Below are 18859 nucleotides of genomic sequence, written 5' to 3'. Positions count from 1 at the left end.
ACAGATGTTGCCGTCTCCCCTTAAGAATTGGATCTCTGAAGGCGGAGCGTCCCCTCCCACGCGCTGGCAGCGCACACCCCACCAGGCCCCAGCACACCCAGGTATGGGCCGTGGCTCCACTGGGGCTTGAACCCAGGACCTTCTGCGTGTAAAGCAGACATGCTAACCACTACTCAGAAAATATTTTTCATTTTAGTTTTCAATGGAGTAGAACTAAAGTATTTACTTTTTTCACAATTGTACTATGGCACTTTTCAAAAATTTCAAAGGAAACTTGAGAGAAATAGTCTTTTAAGAAAAAAAGATCAGGCTCACTGATGTCCCAAACTCTGATTTTGGAAGCAAAAATTGCGTCTCACCATTAATAGCAATTCAACAGCACAATGTGGTTGTAATCATTTTGCAAATGTGATTAGGTAGTCAAGATTAGCTCCATTTATTAGTGATAAATATGGCCAACCCAGGCCCCATTGTGATCTTCAGGCAGAACTAGAGCCAAGGCCAAGAGCTATATATATTGCCCATTAAATGTGCGTTTATGGAAATGAGGATTGGAGAAAACTAGGATCAGAAGAAAGGAAAGTAAGAGTATCTCGCTCATATGAAGTTTTTCTTCAATGATTATATGATATCATTTTTAAAAAGCTTTCCATATCTGGAAATTTATACTACCTCATATTTGTCTAATTTAATGAGGTTGAGGAAGTGCAACACTTGTTAACTAATTGACAATCTCAGGTGACTGAGCTGGTGGAGTGCATGCATATCACTGGAGATGCTAAAGGAGTAGGCTAGTACAAGGAGGTAGCAGCAGTATCTTTGAGTTTAGAGGACAAGATGCATTGAACAAGAGGATATTGGTAATTCTGGTTCTATCTGTGATCATATTAAATGGAGGCTTTGCCCCTACATAGCTACAGTTTGACCCAGATTATTATTTAGCTCTCGTTTTTAGTTTCTTATCACTATGAATTCCAAAGTTTATTAGGTATAACACATTTAGATATTCTTTTCATTATTATTGCCTTGGTTAGCTGGTTAGTTGCTTTGTTTTTAAGTCCTTATTGTTACATAGTGGACCAGAATTTCACCCCCTCCATGGTTTTCATTATTTTGAATTTCAGTTTGCTCATTTTCCCTTTTCTCACTTGGAAACTTTTTTTTCATGATTTATTTGCTCCAATGACTGACTGATGCAATAAATATTTATAGAGTACCTATTAGGTGCTTTATTCTTAATAAATCAGGATAAGATAGAAATATATATAATTAGAGTTCACCCTTGAATAATGCTGGAGTTAGGGGTGCTGACCCCCCATGCAGTCAAAAATGTAAGTATAACTTTTGACTCCCCCAAAACTTAACTACTAATAGCCTACTGTTGACTGGAAGTCTTACTGATAACATACAGTCAATTAATACATATTTTGTGTGTTGTATAGATTACATACTGTATTATTATAATAAAATAAGTTACAGAACATGTTAAAATCATAAGGAATAGAAAATACATTTACAATATTTACTGAAAAAAATCCACGTGTAAGTGGAACCTGCACTGTTCAAACTCAGGTTATTCAACAGTCAACAGTATAATTCAAGGAAGAAGATAAATTCAAGAAGAGCAGGAATTTAGAAAAGGAGAGCTCATACCCAATTGAGGGATATCAGAGACTTTAGGATTTTTCATGATTTTTCTTCCTAAAAAGCAGAAACCAAATCCTTGATGAAAGAGAGTCAAAGGAAAATATGGTTTTGACTGAGGCATTTCCCTGGGAGATGGTGCTAAGAATAAATTGAAATGGTTTGGAATTCTGAATGGACTCTTTCAGATGCTTATAGATGGTATAGAAGAGAAAAATGGAAGTGTCTGGAGTTCTTATGGTTGACAGTTTCCCCAAGTAGCAGAGGTAGAACTTGCTGCATAGTTCAAGGACCCCTGGGAAGAGAGAGGAGGCAAGGAGCTGAGTTCAGTCTAATCTGAATTTCATATGTATTGAAATATTTTTTATTTTTCTAGTTAATTTTCCAATAGGCTTCTTTATAATTTAAAAGCCAAAGTCTACATTAATGTCCTCTGGTTGAGGTAGCCTCCAGGACAGCACTCATATCAGAAATTCAATGGAAGTATTTTTTAATTTGTTTTATTCAGTAAACCAATTATAAGGGATGAAAAGAAGCCTTGAGGAATAACTCCTAGAAAAGAATTGGGGTTTTTACTACACAGAGTATAATAGTTGGGATCTGGGGCATGCTGTTAATGTATATGCATGATAAACACCAGTAATACTATTTTATTTCCCAACTATTTGTAGTTGCAATTTTACTTTTGCTTATGTGATTATTGGATTTCTTCTTATCAGACTGAAGCAGGAATTGGATCTGTTTTATTCTCAACACCTAATACAGTGCCTGGAGACTGGAGTGACTTGAGATATTTCTCGAATAAATAGGCATGTAGATCTGAAGGATCATATCCCATTTTTCTGTGGTAGATTCATTTTGAAGAATCTAAGAGTGTTGAGTCATAGAGAAACAGATTTTGCTTTTCTTACATAAGCTTTTTTTGGTATTGCTTTTTTTAAAAATAATTTTATTTATTTAAATTAGTTTCAAGTATATAGTACATTGGTTAGACATCTATAATGTTCATAAAATGATCCCCTCAATTGCTCCCTCCCTCCCCTGGCTCTCCACTTAGCCATCATAATACTAACTGCATTCCCTCTTCCATGCTCCCTGTGCCCAACTATCAACTACTAATTTGTACTTCTTTAACCCTTCACCCCATTCTCCCAGCCTCCCAACCCCCCTCCCCTCTGTCCGTCACCAAATTGTCCACTATATTTGTGAGTCTGTTTTTAATTAGTTTGTTCTTTTTGTTCCCTAGATGCTACATATAAGTGAAATCATATGGTATCTGTCTTTCTCTGTCTGACTTATTTCACTCAGCATAATAACCTCTCGGTCCATCCATGTCATTGCAAATGGTAGGATTTCATTTTTTTCAATGGCCGAGTAATATTCTATTGTATATATGAATCATAATTTCTTTATCCAATTGTCTGTTGATGGGCATTTAGGTTGCTTCCATATCTTGGCTATTGTAAATTGTGCTGCCATGAATATTGGAGTGCATAGATCTTTATGAATTATTGTCTTACATAAGCTTTTTGAGGTATAGAACTAAAGTTAATTTGCAACCTGTGGTATCCCCTTTAGTTTACATTTATTTTGCTTTACATTATTCACATCACTATTGTCATTGGTCTTTATTTTAATCAATATGAGGGCAAGAACCATGTCTTTTGAATTAGTTTGCCCAAACCCCCTGGTATGAAAATGTCATGGGACTAGTTAGTGCAAAGTAGAGTGGTTTAAAAGTAGATTTGTTTTACTTCACTACAGAGATGTTTTTAATATTGCTTATATTTTACTTATGTGAAACTGTTTTAAACTCTTTACTTATGTAGGCCAAGAAAAAATATTTATGATCCCAGCATTGATTGTTAAGTTATCTATGCAATGGAGTTGCTCTGAAGCAGCGGTCCCCAGCCTTTTTTGCACCAGGACCAGTTTTGTGGAAGACAGTTGTACCATGGACCAGGGCGGCGGGGTGCAGGAGTGTTTTGGGATGATTTAAGCGCATTACATTTATTGTGCACTTTATTTCTATTATTATTACATTGTAATATATAATGAAATAATTATATAACTCACCATAATACAGAATCAATGGGAGCCCTGTACTTGTTTTCCTGCAACTAGATGGTCCCATCTGGGGGTGATGTGAGACAGTGACACCCAAAGTATGTTGCTTACAACCAGTCTACACCTTAATCTCAGTTTGGTTGCTGTCACTGCAGAAAACCCTGCTTCACAAAGATAGGATGTTGGAAATGGAAGCAGGCTTTCCACTGCTTTTGTGGCAATCTCAGGATATTCCGCCTTGACTTTAATCCAGAATGTATGGAGATTTGAAGTTGTCTCAAGCATACTTTTAAGGCTACAGACATTTGTGATCTCAAACAGTTGATCCTCTTCTAGCAAAGACAGAGTCAATTCACCTGGCTTTTTCACAAATGGATTGTGGATCCATTCTTTCCCAGTTTGAGGGTCTTTTGTGGTTGGGAAGAAATGCTCAAACTCTATTGCACCAGCTGGGAGAAAGAGGGCTCTGGCTCACTGTCTTTCAAAATGTCTGTTAATGTTTGAAACATGTCAAAAATCCCAATGTTCACTTGTCGCCCCCATAATTCCAGTTTAGCTTTGAATGTAGCCATTTTATCTGCCAGCTTGAACACAGTTGTCATTCTCCCCTGATGTGACAGATTGAATTGGTTAAGCAGGTTGAATATGTCACACAAGTATGCAAGTTTTGAGACCCATTCTGTGTCACTGAAATGTGCTGCCAGTGGTGACTGTTTTTCTAAAATCTTTGGAGTGGCTCTCATAACTCAGAAAGTCTGGCTCATCATTGGTTCTTTCTCCCTTTTCAAAGAAGCTCTCCAGTGATGTTTGTTTTTTGCTCATTTTGGCTAGGGTTAGCTTGTGGGCTTACCAAAACTGTGACTAGGACAAGTGTGTAGTGCAGGAAAGAGGAATAGAGGGAAATGGTAAATAAAATAATGGGTGGGCCACGCGCACACTAAAATAAGGGTTGGATTCTGACTTAAATGGGATCTACCTTTAAAAAGCCATTTCACTTCTGTGTATAAGAGAAGACATGTGTGCTCTGCGTCTGTCTCCTCACAGAGCTGCACGAACAGATGTGTGTTAAGGGCATGTACTTTAATGTGGTTGATAATATGAATCACATCCTGCAAAATGTTGTTAAGTTCAAGGGACATTTTTCAGCTAGCTAGCATTTCTCTATGGATGACACAGTGCATAGACTCACATTCAGAAGCTACTTCTTTGACCCGAGCAGTGAAACCAGAAAGCCATCCAGTCATGGCAGCCATTCCATACATATACCGACACAAAATGACCAATTCAGTTTTCCTGATAGGTAATCATTCAAAGACTTAAATAGTTCTGCAGTTGTGTTGTTGGTTGGCAAGAAAAGTACACATAACATATCCTCATGCACATTCTCCTGAAAGATACATTGCACAAAAACAAACATTGTTGCCTTGTCATCGACATCGGTAGACTCATCAACCTGGATTACGTACCACGGTGACTCATTAATCCTCTCTAACAATTGTGCCTCAATATCCTCTGCTATTTCATCAATTTGTCTAGTTATGGTGCTGGCCGAAAGAGGAACACATGCCACCTTTTGAACTGCAACCTCTCCTAAAAGTTAATTACAAATGTCTTTAGCAGCAGGCAGGATCAACTCTTCACCAATAAATAGTAAAGGGCTTCTTAGCTTTAGCAATGTGGTTAGCCACTAAGAATGATGCTCTCAGTGCAAACACATTTGATGAAGTGGTGGCCTTCAATAATTACTTCTGTTCTTCATGTTCACTTTTTCTTTCTTTTTCAAAACTCCAAAGCCTTGTCCTTTAATGCAGGGTGCTTGGTCTCCATGTGGCAAAGCAATTTTGAAGGTTTCACGGTTTTGTTGGATAGCCAGTCACCACATATTATACAAAGCAGGCTTGGAGAATGTGAATCAACTGTTGCAATGAACCTATAATTTAAGTAGGATCCTTGGTATTTTCTTTAAATGCAGCTTTCTTTTTTGGCAGTCTCATCATTGGTTCTTTCTCCCTTTTCAAAGAAGCTCTCCAGTGATGTTTGTTTTTTGCTCATTTTGGCTAGGGTTAGCTTGTGGGCTTACCAAAACTGTGACTAGGACAAGTGTGTAGTGCAGGAAAGAGGAATAGAGGGAAATGGTAAATAAAATAATGGGTGGGCCACGCGCACACTAAAATAAGGGTTGGATTCTGACTTAAAGCCTTCATCAGATGCAGCTGTACAATTGAAGTACATCAACTCACATGCCACTATAAAGCCTGCCACCAGATGCAGCTTAATTGTCACTTGCCACTCGCTGATAGAGTTTTGATATGAGTCTGCAAGCAATTGGTTTATTATGGTCTCTGTGGAGTCAAACCTCTCTGCTAATGTTAACCTGTATTTGCAGCCGCTCCCCAGCACTAGCATCACCACCTCAGCTCTACCTCAAGTTATCATGCGTTAGATTCTCGTAAGGAGAGCGCAACTTAGATCCCTCGCATGCACAGCTCACAGTATGGTTTCTGCCCCTATGAGAATCTAATGCCTGATGATCTGAGGTGGAGCTGAGGCGGTGATGGCTAGTGCTGGGGAGTGGCTGCAAATACAGATGAAGCTTTGCTCACTTGCGGGCCACTTATCTCCTGCTCTGAAGTCCGTTTCCTAACAGGCACAGACCATACTAGTCTGTGGCCCAGGGGTTGGGGACCCCTGATCTAAAGGCTGAGGATCTGATCTGAATATATTACATAGCTTTCATAACTATCCCAGGTAACTATCTATGAATGATTGCTTGCTTCCCATTTGGGTTATGCAGAGTATTCATTTCTGTGACTCCTCAAAGATATGGAAATTGAAAATTATCACCCCATAAAAACTCAGTTCCATGATATAGTCTCTGTGGAAGCACTTGAGGTTGATAGTGACTATACTTTACACATATGTTCATATAACAAACATAGGTATAACTGTAAGCCACTATTGATTTTCTTCAAAGCCTATAAACCACTATTGATTTTCTTCAAAGCCTATTTTTTAAAAAAATTTTGGTCTCTTAGATCTTATAGAAAATATAACATGAAAGCATTTTGTATGTCATCTTAATTCATTTTGATAGTTTGTTTTTTAAAATCTACAGCATACTTTATAGCTACTATTTTATTCAGTTTAGGTTGACTCTGTTTAAGTTATATGAAATAGTAATGTGCAATATTTCATTTTACCAACACTGAGTAGTCTTGGTTATTTTCCTTTCATGGGATAATAAAGGCATTGTTTATCAGGAAAGTTATGGTTTTTAGGAAATTAGACAGTAATAAATATTTCCTAGTAGTTGCTCTAAGGTGTTTACTGACCAGGGTATTGTCTGGAGACTACTTTTGCTTCCAGGAATTGTACTTTTATGGCATTGATGGTACCTCTTACTGATTCTTTGAATTTATACATACAGTTAACTCTCTATTAGGATTGTGCTGGTTTCTCAAGAAGAAATATTTAACTAATGACAGTGAGGATAGATGTTTTCAAAGGTACGCTTATTTATATTAGAATCCGTAAATAAGGGAGGGGGCATCCTAGTAGATATACCCGTTTTGCCTTTTATTGTTTACCTTTTTTCTTCCCTTTTCCTTCCCAGTTCTATTTAGTTTTGGGTGGGAGGAGAGTCTACATCAAAGAATATATTACTAATATTATAGGATAATTAGCAAAATAATCTATTTCATCATAGGCTTTCTGTAGTTATTTGTTTTAATTGTCAGAATTCTAATGACCTTAAGCATCATTGACGAGGTATATTCTGAACTCTCTGAGGATGGCAGAAGAGGATTGCTTTGAAAATTGGTTATAACAGATTCTTATGTCCTAAACTGTTAATTGGTGAGGAGGTGGCAGAGAGAGATGCATCAATAATATTTTTTTGGAGTTTAGAGCATTAATATTTTCTAATGTTATCTCAATATATAAAATTCAAAGAAGATCAAGGAGAGACCTTCTTAAGCTTCGTGCAAAATAGAAGAGAAAGGTAAATAGGAGCCTTAGGTAAGTAAAAGTGAGGCTGGAAGAAAAAAATGAGACATTGTGGAAGTAGTTAATGAAAAACAATAAATACTTAAAAGAATGAGTAGCAAAGAAGCTTCTGGGGTGGGTTATATAGTCTGTAAATTGACAGTACATGATGCTGATTTTCAACAAATTGGAGGGGAGATTTAGATGTCTGAGTGCTTTTCTCTTTCTCACTTTACCTTTTTCTTAAACAGTATTTTGTATTCATATAGTTCTAGTTAGACTTACATTAGTGGGGGAGGTGTTGTCTTGTTATGTTAGAGTCAGTGGGTTGTCAAGGTTAACAGAGACTGTGAGTGTAATTAAAATCTTCCTGCATTAAGTTGCCAATTAAACCTGCTCTTTTCTCTGCTTTTTTTGGTTTGTTTGTTTTATTTCATTTTGATTCCACATATAAGTGAAACCATATAGTATTTGTCTTCCTGTCTGACTTATTTCACTTAGCATAATACCCTCTACACCCATCTATGATGTTGCAAATGGCAAGATTTCATTCTTTTTTTATTGCTGTATAATATTCCATTATACACACATGCACATGTGTAAATGCACGCACACATACCACATCAATTTTATCCAGTCATTTATCGATGGACACTTAGGTTGCTTCCATATCTTGACTATTATAAATAACACTGCAATGAACATAGGGGTGCATATATCTTCTCAAGTTAGTGTTTTTATTTGGATAAATACTCAGAAGAGGAATTGCTGGGTCATATATCTATTTTTAGTTTTATGAGGAATACTGTTTTCCATAGGAACTGCACCAGTTTGCAGTTCCACCAACACTGCACAAGTGTTCCCTTTTCTCCGTGTCCTCTCCAACATGTGTTATTTGTTGACTTTTTGATAATAGCCATTCTAACTGGTGTAAGGTGGTATATCATTGTGGTTTTGATTTGTATTTCCCTGATTAGTGATGTCGAGCACCTTTTTGTATGTCTGTTGGCCATCTGTATGTCTTATTTGAAGAAATGTCTTTTCATGCCCTCTGCTCATTTTTTGATTGGATTATTTATTTTTTTGTTATTGAGTTGTATGAGTTTCTTTTGTATTTTGGATATCAACCCCTTCTTGGATATATCATATGAATATATTCTATTCAGTAGGTTGTCTTTCTGTTTTGTTGATGGTTTCCTTTGCTATGCAGAAAAAGCAAGGCATGTTTTCAGTGTAGAAAACTATTAATGATTGATCTTATGCTGTTCTGTGCATTAGCAAGGATCACTAACTAGGCCTAACTTGTATTAGGAATTAGATCACATTCTGATTTATAACTTCATTTTTTCCCCTTCATTTCAGTATCTATGTTTCACTTCAAGTAAGATTGGAGGCTTTGGGTTTGTTTGTTTGTTTAAGTGGCAAATCAACTTTTTCAGCACTTTTGTTTTTCAGTCTTTTGTTTATGGAAGCCAAATAAAGTTAAGTAACATGCCTATAGTCTTAGAGGTAGATCAAGGAATTAGACAAGGAGTCATAAGCATTTGATCTTCTCTTCATATGTGTTAACCTATCATACTCCGCAGAATTTAACTTATGTATTAATTGTTCAATACTAGGCAAGGACCGAACGTTAAAGTTACGTACAACAATTCCTCTAACAGCAGAGGAACCCCTGGCAGTCTGGGTATATAGAGTTTAAAAGAGCCTATGAAAAGGCTGAAATTTATTTGAATTCTTATGGTTTACTTTAATTTCATGCAAATGTTTATATATCTGTATCCCTGTTACTATAAAAATACTATTTCCCATCAGGTAAAATTGATCATCTGGAAATATGCTTTATATTCATCCTTTGGTTTCAGTAATTTACACCACACTAAAGCATGACCCTGAGGTGCTTGTATCCCAGTTTCAAAAGCACGCTCTAGAGAAAAAGGACATTGAATAGGGTAGAAAAATTTGTGAACTTGAGCTGAGTTCACACGGCTATATAGTAGTTGAGGAGTTGCCATTCAAAGAGGAAGGAAAGGGAATGTGTCATTTATTCAGGCAGCCACATGCCAGCAAAGGCTTTTACTTGTTAATGATATTCCAGCTTATTAATTATGTCTCTTTTAAAACATTGGTTAGATGATATATAAAATCTACTGAATATCTCAGAAGACATCTAATTAAGAAAAAGAACAAGCATCTGCATATTTTTCCCATGTCCCTACTTCACATTTTAAAAGTTTTTTCTGGTTATAACCATGATCATTGTAGAAAGTTTAGAAAATATAGATTATCATAAAGAAAAAACTAACCGCTTATAATCCACATCTCATAAGAAACCTGCTTTTTTTCCAGTAATCATTATACTCTGATCATTTTCTCATTTTAAATAGATAACATAAACTAATGGCTTGATAAAATTTTCTTATGTAGCATTTATCTCATTTACTAAACTTTGTATATCAAGGTGGCTTACAACTTGTTTGCTATGATGAATAGTCTGCAGTTGGTATTGTACATAAATCTTTGGAGATATCTCTGATTTTTTTTGTACTAGAATACATTTCTAGACATGAAATTATAAAGTATAAAATGACCCATTTCTAAAGCTTTTGATATAGATTGCCAGAAAGAGTTCCCATTTTCCTAATCCCTTGATGGTATTGCACATTTGCCTAATCCCTTGATGGTATTGCACATTATCATTTGTTTTATGTTAAATAATTTAATAGGGAAAATATGGCACAGCATCTTTATTTAAATTTTTGTTTTTTTAATTTCAGGTTACTATATTTTTACTTTTCAACCCATTTCTATCTCTTTTGTGAATTATCTGCTCCTAGCCTTTGCCCATTTTTCTATTGGGGTGTTTGCCTTTTTCTTATTGATTCATTGAAATTCTTTGTTTATTGAGATTTATTAATCCATTGTTTTATATATGGTAAAAATATTTTTTTCAGTTTATCATTGGACCTAACTTTTTAAACATTTCCCTCCCTCTCTGCATATACACTTTTATTTTTTAATATATGGCATGGTTTTAAAATTTATGACTACGTAAGAACACATACTCATTCATGTGAAGATACCATTGTATGGTATGTGAATTATATCTCAGTAAAGATGTTTAACAACAATAACAACAAAACACATATGGTGTGCCAGGTATTTGGATAGAAAGACAAGACACAGTCTCTGTTTTCAAAGCTCACAATTTAATTGGTCTTCCTAGCTTCCTATGTCCTGCAGGGGTCAGAAATAAGTATTACCACTCCCTCCCTGATAACAATTCTTATGTTAGATATATGTAATTTCCTTTTTTTAATTTAAAAAATCATAAATACGTCTAAATGTAAATTAAGTCTCAATGAAAAATAATTTTTTAAATATTTTATCCTTGAGTATGCATATCGCTAGAGAATTATGAAACTTGGACTAAATTATTTGCTTTACATTCCATTTATAAGTAATTTTATTTGTGACTGGAAACACTTTATTTTAATGAATAACTTCTTACATTTTTACACTTTGAAGAGAATGATACTTATCAAATAAAAAGTTATAAAAATTTATTTTTAAAAACTTTAGTTGGTAAATATATAGAATTTTAAATATATATCAAATAAATAGAAAGCATCTGCATATTTTTCCCATGTCCCTACTTCACATTTTAAAAGTTTTTTCTGGTTATAACCATGATCATTGTAGAAAGCTCAGAAATGGACCCAAGTACATGAAAATATTTAATGTATAATTAAGGAAGGATTTCAAGTCAGTGTGGGGTGGGGGGAAATGGGCCCATAACCAGATAGTACTGAAATAACTGATTAACTACTTGGGGGAAAAAATTAAGATATACTGTTGTATTTTAAACCATAAACCACAATAAATTATAAATGAATTAACGAGCTAAATTTTTTAGGAAATGTACCTAAATATTCAATTGAATAAAAGAGAAGCTATAAAGAAAAATATTGCAGGTATAACAATCTAAAATAAAATAGTAAATAGAACCCAATCCTAAAACAAGAGGAGGATGATTTAGTTCAGTAATTTATGACTACTATTGACAGTGTTGTTCCATTCATCTTTATTTTTAATCAGAATTCTGTTGTGCAAGTCTCTAAAATGATTGACCATGTGAAAATGTGGGATAGGTATGGCTATGAATATTCTTGTGCTAGGAATTATTACTACATTTTTGTATTTAAATTATGTATAGTAAATAATGTTTGAAGACTGAATCTATAACATTATAGAAAAAGAATGACCTCATTTGAAGGATCTGTCCTACTATATTTGGCCTTTCTTTTATGTTAGTCATCCATGTAACAGATATTTATTGAGCATTGCTAGATGCTGAGGATGTGGCAGTGATTAAGATACAGTTCCTGCCTTCAAACTTATAATGTGGAGACCAACAAGTAAACAAACAGTGTGAAAATTTCTACACCAAACAACTGTATGGCTGCACTTGGAAAGAGCACAGAACTCAGTGGTAGAGGCATCGAGGAAAGCCTCTGGAGAAAGGAACACCTAAGCTACAGGCCGAAGGATGTGTAGAAGCAGGCAAGCAAAGAGGGGAACAAAGTTGATACTAGGCAGAGGGAACAACAGAGCAAAGTCTAAGAGACAGGATGGCCTGGTTTGTTGGAAATACTACAAGAATTTCAGTAGAGCAAAATTTACTTGCAGTAGAAGTACCTAGTATCTGAAACTAAATGTCATTTTCCAAGGAGAAAGAAAATGCCTGGTACTAGCATTGGTCAGGAATGGAAGAAAACTACTTCCAGCTAATGACAGGAAGTCAACCTACTAAATAGGATTGCCCTTGTACCTTTAATGATGGACATTTTGCAAGAGATCAAAACAGAAAATGTATTTATAGTACTTTGCAAAATCTAGCCTTAGTATCTAAAAAGTTTGATGGAATTCTCAGCCCTTTTATTTAGATGTTAATCTTTATGCTATGACCTAGTTAGTGAGACCTGAGGATTCCCACCAACACCCCCATATAACAACTCCTCAGCCTGCTGAGGCAATTGCTCATATAAGAAACTCTGTATGATGGCCTCACCTCACTCTGACTTTAAAGAGATAGGAGTCCTTAAGACCAAGCACTCACCCAGATAACTAAAAGGAGAACCTAGATTGAAATCATGGTTCAGATAGCATACACATTGTTAGGCTTTGGCTTGAGTGGTGGTTAGAATGTGAGTGAGATGGGTGGGGTAGCTAGATTGAGGTAAGGTAGCTAGTGATGATGGGTGCTGCTGTCGGCATTCCCGGTAAGCTTGTCATGTATAAGCACTGTCAGCAAAGTCAGATTCCCAAAGTATAACTTTTCCAATGGTCCATTTTTCAATTAAGAATTTTTTGCAATTTTATACCATAGAAAGCTATTCTGTGAAAGATTTACCTGCCAATTTAAGGCTCTGTCCATGGTTCAAGGCACTGAAAATGGTCTTTAAACAACAAATTCTTTTAGGATTTTCTGTGGATGCACTGTTTCGCCAGTTCAACCACAGTGTAAGCTTTGACTTGTCTGCCCTCTAGTGGATATCTGTGATCAGTGTCTTCTGACTTAAGGAAAAGCACTTTTTCCTTAAAAAAAAAAAATCTTACTGATTGGCTTTCCAAGTTTAAGCCTGTTTCCTTAAAGAATTTTTTATTACTACCAAAGCAACATATTTATAATTTTATTCCATTTTTGAGATGCTGATACATACCTTCCCTGGCTTCCCCATAGAATCAGGTCTAGACGCCTGCCCTCTGCAACTTATCTTTGTGACCCACCACCACCCCAACGTATCAAACGTATTCCTGCTGTTTCCTTTTGCTTATATTTCAAATGCCCTGTCAGTCTCTGGGCCTCTTCAGATCTTTCTCTTCCTTCAAGATCAGACTCAGAGCTCATTTTTTTGTGTGTGAAAATTGTACCCACAGTGGTAGTTCTCTTCTGAACTCCTGTGAAATATATTTCCTGTGCCAGACATTTACACTGTGCTTGTTGGATCACCATTTGCGATATAACAGCTTTATCTCCTCAGGCAAATAAACTCCTTTAGTATGGTACTGTCTCACACTTCTTTGTGTCCCCTATGAACTCTAGCAGCTCTCAATTAATATGTTGATTATTTGCCATTCAAAGATATCCAGTATCCTGACTATTTTTTCCCTTGTTGATGGCTAAAAAGCTGATTATCTGGACTTAAATATGAATATTAACAAAACAGCAATGTATTTCTCCCTAGTCACACTTGTCTTAGCAATACATCTGTGTCTTAAATATTCTAATTTCTTTTGGTCAGAGCCATTAATTATATATATTAACTCCTTAGTTTGAAAATGACTTTGGGAATTTTGAAAAAATCATGTGCTTAGTAATACTTAGTAAGTAATCAATGTTACTGCATTACCTTTCTGCATGTGTTCTTTGGGCCTTATTTCTGAATAATGTTTCAGGTAATCATTTTGGTTGGTCATAGTCTAATTCTTTATATCCATAAACAATTCAAATGTTTAATATTAAGATAAATTTAATAATGGATTTTACTTAGCCTCCCTCAGATGTTATCAGTGCCTTTTATAGTTTAAAACCCTTGTAGAAGCATGGCAATTGTTTAGCAGAGGACTGGTGCTAAAACCAGAAGCTAGGCTAAACAATTGGATTGTAGCTAGTAGGACACAAAGAAGAGAAGAGATGATATAGGCAAAAGGAACAAACAGGCACTGTCTCCAGGATTAAGATAAGATCAGAATCAAGGGTTTTAAGCCAAAGTTTAAAGAAAAGATGTTATCAGTAGAGGTGATATTCAAAATATTTAGCAACTGGTATAGCACAGCTATTAACCAATTAGAATAGGCAGGAGCAAGAGCTGGAAATCCTCTGCTATGCCATGCATTAACCTATTTGTCTCAGGATCCTGAAACATTCAGAGGGGCACTAGGCAGCTACTAATTACCATCAGGTAGAGAAGTATTTCAATTTAAAAATTAGTGTAATTGTACCACTATGTCCTGGCTGAGCATAAGACCTTATGATCATATTGAGGACTCAGGATATAATGAAGGAATGAACCAAGTGTGGGGTCTTCAGAGAATGAGATATGGAATTTTTCACCACTGGCCCCTCTTCAGGACTAAGAAATGAGGCCTGGAGATTTTTGTTATTAAAAAAGTTCTGAAGGGAGCCAGAGTTAAGAACAAATGACTTATGAAGTTTCCATACTGCATAATTGTCAGATGTACCAGGTTCAGAACACAGTAAGACTTTTTCTTTTTTAAAACCAAATAGCCTCATGGAGTTGCATCTCTAGTGAGAGAAAAGACAGTATATCAACTCTGAAATTATTGCCACTGGGTGAGTTAAGTTGCATATACTAAATAAGTTTTTAAAGCATAATAAGGATTGTAGACAAAAGACATCCAGTGACAGCTCTTAATTGTAACCCATAAACAGAATTGGGTAGTGCCACAAGAAAGATGCACAATAACTTCAGGTTTGGAGGGAGATAGTCTGTCAAATAGAAAAAGAAATGTCATTAACTACTACTGGCTTTTGGAACCAACTTTGAAAGCTGGGGAAGGATATAGGAGAGAAGTTAGGGCCTTCCAGGTTGATGAAACAGCATGGACTACCTATGAAGAATGATGAATGATTCAACTTAGATTGGAACATATGGAAAGTGTAAAGAATCTCAAACAATTAGGTTTAGAAAAGAATTGCTTAACACCTGTCTAGCCTAGTGTTTTTCAAGGCTGGCAGCATTTTCTTCCCCCTATTCTATTTCTCAGCTGATAGGATAATGCTTACATTTTCCAAACATCTTTTACTTAGCAGCCTACATTTAGGCTTAGATATAAAGTAAGACAAACAAGAATGCATTAATCTTTCAATTCACACTTAATGGTTCCTGAATACTCTAACATTAAATGCACATTAGAATCTCACAGTATATTGTTTATAGGTGAAATTTTTCTTAAGAACATTAAGAAGTAATTATATCCTTTAAATAAAAACTGTTTAACAGTGGGACTCAGATATTTTTTAAAAGCCAACAAACATGTATTTAGTCATTTAATTCATTAGTTCTCCTCCCATCAGAAATTATTCACTAAGAAGAAACTAAGAGCTCTCTCTACACTTTCTCCTGATCATTTCTAATGTTCTGAGCAGGTCAACTATTTGGCACTTTTTACCAACAGTGTGTGACACTACTTAAGAAGGTGGATGTTATATCTGGTGTATGCACCTGGTAGAATAGAATGGTAAGCTTTCTCTCTTTAGCTATTATCTCTTTAAACGCCCCTATTTAAAATAACTATTACCTGATAATTACTCTTATTGAATAAGCAGTGTTGTATATTTGCCTTTTCGTTGGTGAGTTCTATTGAAATAAACATAATTGAACATTTTCTTCATTCCTTTTAAATCCATTTTACCCTAAGGCCTACAGTGCCTTAATATACTGAGTTGTTTTTTTAGGGTTTTTTTTTTTTCCCCAAGTAAGATAAAGGGGAAGCAAATCATTCATTAGCCTAACTATTAAAATATTAATCTAAGAAAGAAAGAAAAAAGTCATTAAGAAACACCTTAATATTATGTTAGAAACACCTTTCTCTGAAGATGTGGAGAAAAGGGAACCCTCACACACTGTTGGAGGAATTGCAAATTGGTACAGCCACTATGGAAAATAGTCTGGAGATTCCTCAAAAAATTAAACCTGGATCTGCTTTTTGACCCAGCAATTGTGCTTCTGGGTATTTATCTAAAGAAAATCAAAACACTAATTCATAAAGATCTATGCACCCCTATGTTCACAGGAATGCTCTTCATAATAGCCAAGATACAGAAGCAATCTAAATGCCCATCAGCATACAATTGGATAAAGAAGTTTTGGTTCATGTATACAGTGGAATATTACTCAGCCATAAAAAGAAAAAATGAAATCCTATCACTTGCAACATCATGGGTGGACCTAGAGTTTATTATGCTGTGCGAAATAAGTCAGATAGAGATAAATACCATATGATTTCACTTATACGCAGAATCTAAGGAACAAAAAGAACAAACTAATGGAAAACAGACTCACAAATGTAGAAGATGATCTGATGATGGCCAGAGGGGAGAGAAGTGGGGGACAGGGAGAAAGGGGTGAAAGGTTAAAGAAGTACAAATTAATAGTTGAGAGATGGTCATAGAGATGGGGAGTAAGGCATAGGGAATGTAGTCAACAGTAATATAATGGCTATGTGTAGAGCCAGCTAGGTAATAGAGTAATTGGGAGATCATTTCATAAATCATATAAATGTCTAACTAATGTACTGTATACTTGAAACTAATAATAAATAAAATATTTTAAAAATAAAAAAAAGAAACACTTCTTTGACTTGCTTTTTTTTTCTTTTGATGCCAAAGGGATTTTCCACTCTTTCATCACTATTTGAAGTGTAGAAGCCATAGAAGAAAAGTGAAAAAGAATATTGTTTTGTAATAAACCACTAAAAGAGATGCTGGGGGTAGCTCCATAGTGTAGTAGTTAGCACGTCTGCTTTACATGCAGCAGGTCCTGGGATCATGCCCAAGGTGAAGCCACGGACCATACCCTGGGTGCGCCAGGCCCCCTGAGTGCGCCAGGGGTGCTAGGCCCCAGGGGCCCACACCACGAGTGTGTGAGGGCAGATGCCCCACCTTTAGAGATCCAGTTCTTAAAAAGGGAAATGGCAGCCTCCATAGGTTAGGGGTAGAAGGGAAGGGAAAGACATGGTTTCTTCCATAGCATCTTCCCTATCCCTTATCTTAGGCTATCAAAGATAGATTCAAAGTATTACAGTCAGGTTCTTAGTTGAGAGGCAGCTTGTTATAGCAAAAAAATAGACCTGAGTTCAGATCCTGACCACACTAAAAATTGGCTTTGTGACCTTGAGTAAGTCCACAAGGTCATGGTACACGTTAAATAAAATAACATATAAAGAGTCTATGGCCATGCCACCCTAAACAAGTCTGATCCCATCTGATCTCGGAAGCTAAGCAGGGTCAGGCCTGGTAGTACTTGGATGGGAGACCACCTAGGAAAACCGGGTGCTGTAGGCATAAATTAAAAAAATTAAAAAATGGTGTGGTACTGACATGAAGATTGACAAATAGATAAATGGAACAAAATAAAGAACCCAGAAGTAGACCTCACTTATATTGTCACTTGATGTTTTACAAAGATCCAAGTAATACAATGAGGAAAAGAACATCTTTCCAACAAATGGGGGGGGGGAATGAACCTTCACCCCTACCTCACACCATATACAAATAGGGCAAAAGCGACCAAAGAACAAATATAAAATGTCAAGGAGCAAATTTTTTTAAAAAGTTAGCACCTCAGTATCATTAATTCTCTCAACTTTTCTCACTTTTTCTTCTTGTCAGTATTCTTGTCTCCTTGAAGATCTGTGTAATATCTTACTATATAATAATTTCTAACCTAGGTCAGGGAGGGGTGAATGGTAGGCTTTTCCAGTGTGTATGTATGTGTGTGTATGTATGTGTATATATATATATATATATATATATATATATATATATATATATTTTTTTTTTTTTTCCTTTTTAAAATTAGTTTCAAGTATATAGTACATTGGTTAGACATCTATATAGTTTGTAAAATGATCCCCCTAAATGCTCCCCTCCTGACCCTCCACCTAGCCAATGTATTAATGCTAACTGCATTCCTTATACCGTGTTCCCCATCCCGGTGACCATCCATCAGCTACTAATTTGTACTTCTTTAACCCTTCACCGCATCCTCCCAGCCTCCCAAACCCTCCACTCCTCTGTCCATCACCAAATTGTCCACTATATTTGTGAGTCTGTTTTTGATTAGTTCTCTTTATTTCTTAGATTCTGCATATAAGTGAAATCATATAGTATTTATCTTTGTCTGACTTAAATACCTTTTAGGCCCATCAAAGCAATATCTTTTTCCATCGCCTTCCTTTTTATATGTAGGGGTCTTGTTTTCTTATCCATTCATCCACTCTATCTTTTAGTTGGAGCACTTAATTCTTTTCCATTTAAGGTATTTATTGATAGGAATGTACTTGTTACCATTCTTTACTACTGTTTTTGATACATGTTTTCTTAAAGAAGTCCCTCCAACATTTCCTGTAATACTGG

At 35.7% G+C, this 18859-nt stretch overlaps 1 protein-coding gene and 1 pseudogene across 4 annotated transcripts in view; both read left to right on the top strand.

Moving 5' to 3' along the window:
• The window catches only part of SSH2 (slingshot protein phosphatase 2), a 223245-nt gene that overhangs the window by 70418 nt on the left and 133968 nt on the right, over positions 1 to 18859 (top strand). The window lies entirely within an intron of this gene.
• Positions 17668 to 17785, top strand: LOC120621242 (uncharacterized; annotated as a pseudogene).

Source organism: Pteropus medius, unplaced genomic scaffold (assembly GCF_902729225.1).
Source record: "Pteropus medius unplaced genomic scaffold, Ma_sr-lr_union100, whole genome shotgun sequence".
NCBI lineage: Eukaryota > Metazoa > Chordata > Mammalia > Chiroptera > Pteropodidae > Pteropus > Pteropus medius.
Note: the sequence above shows the minus strand (reverse complement) of the source record. Positions and strands in the feature narration are given on the sequence as shown.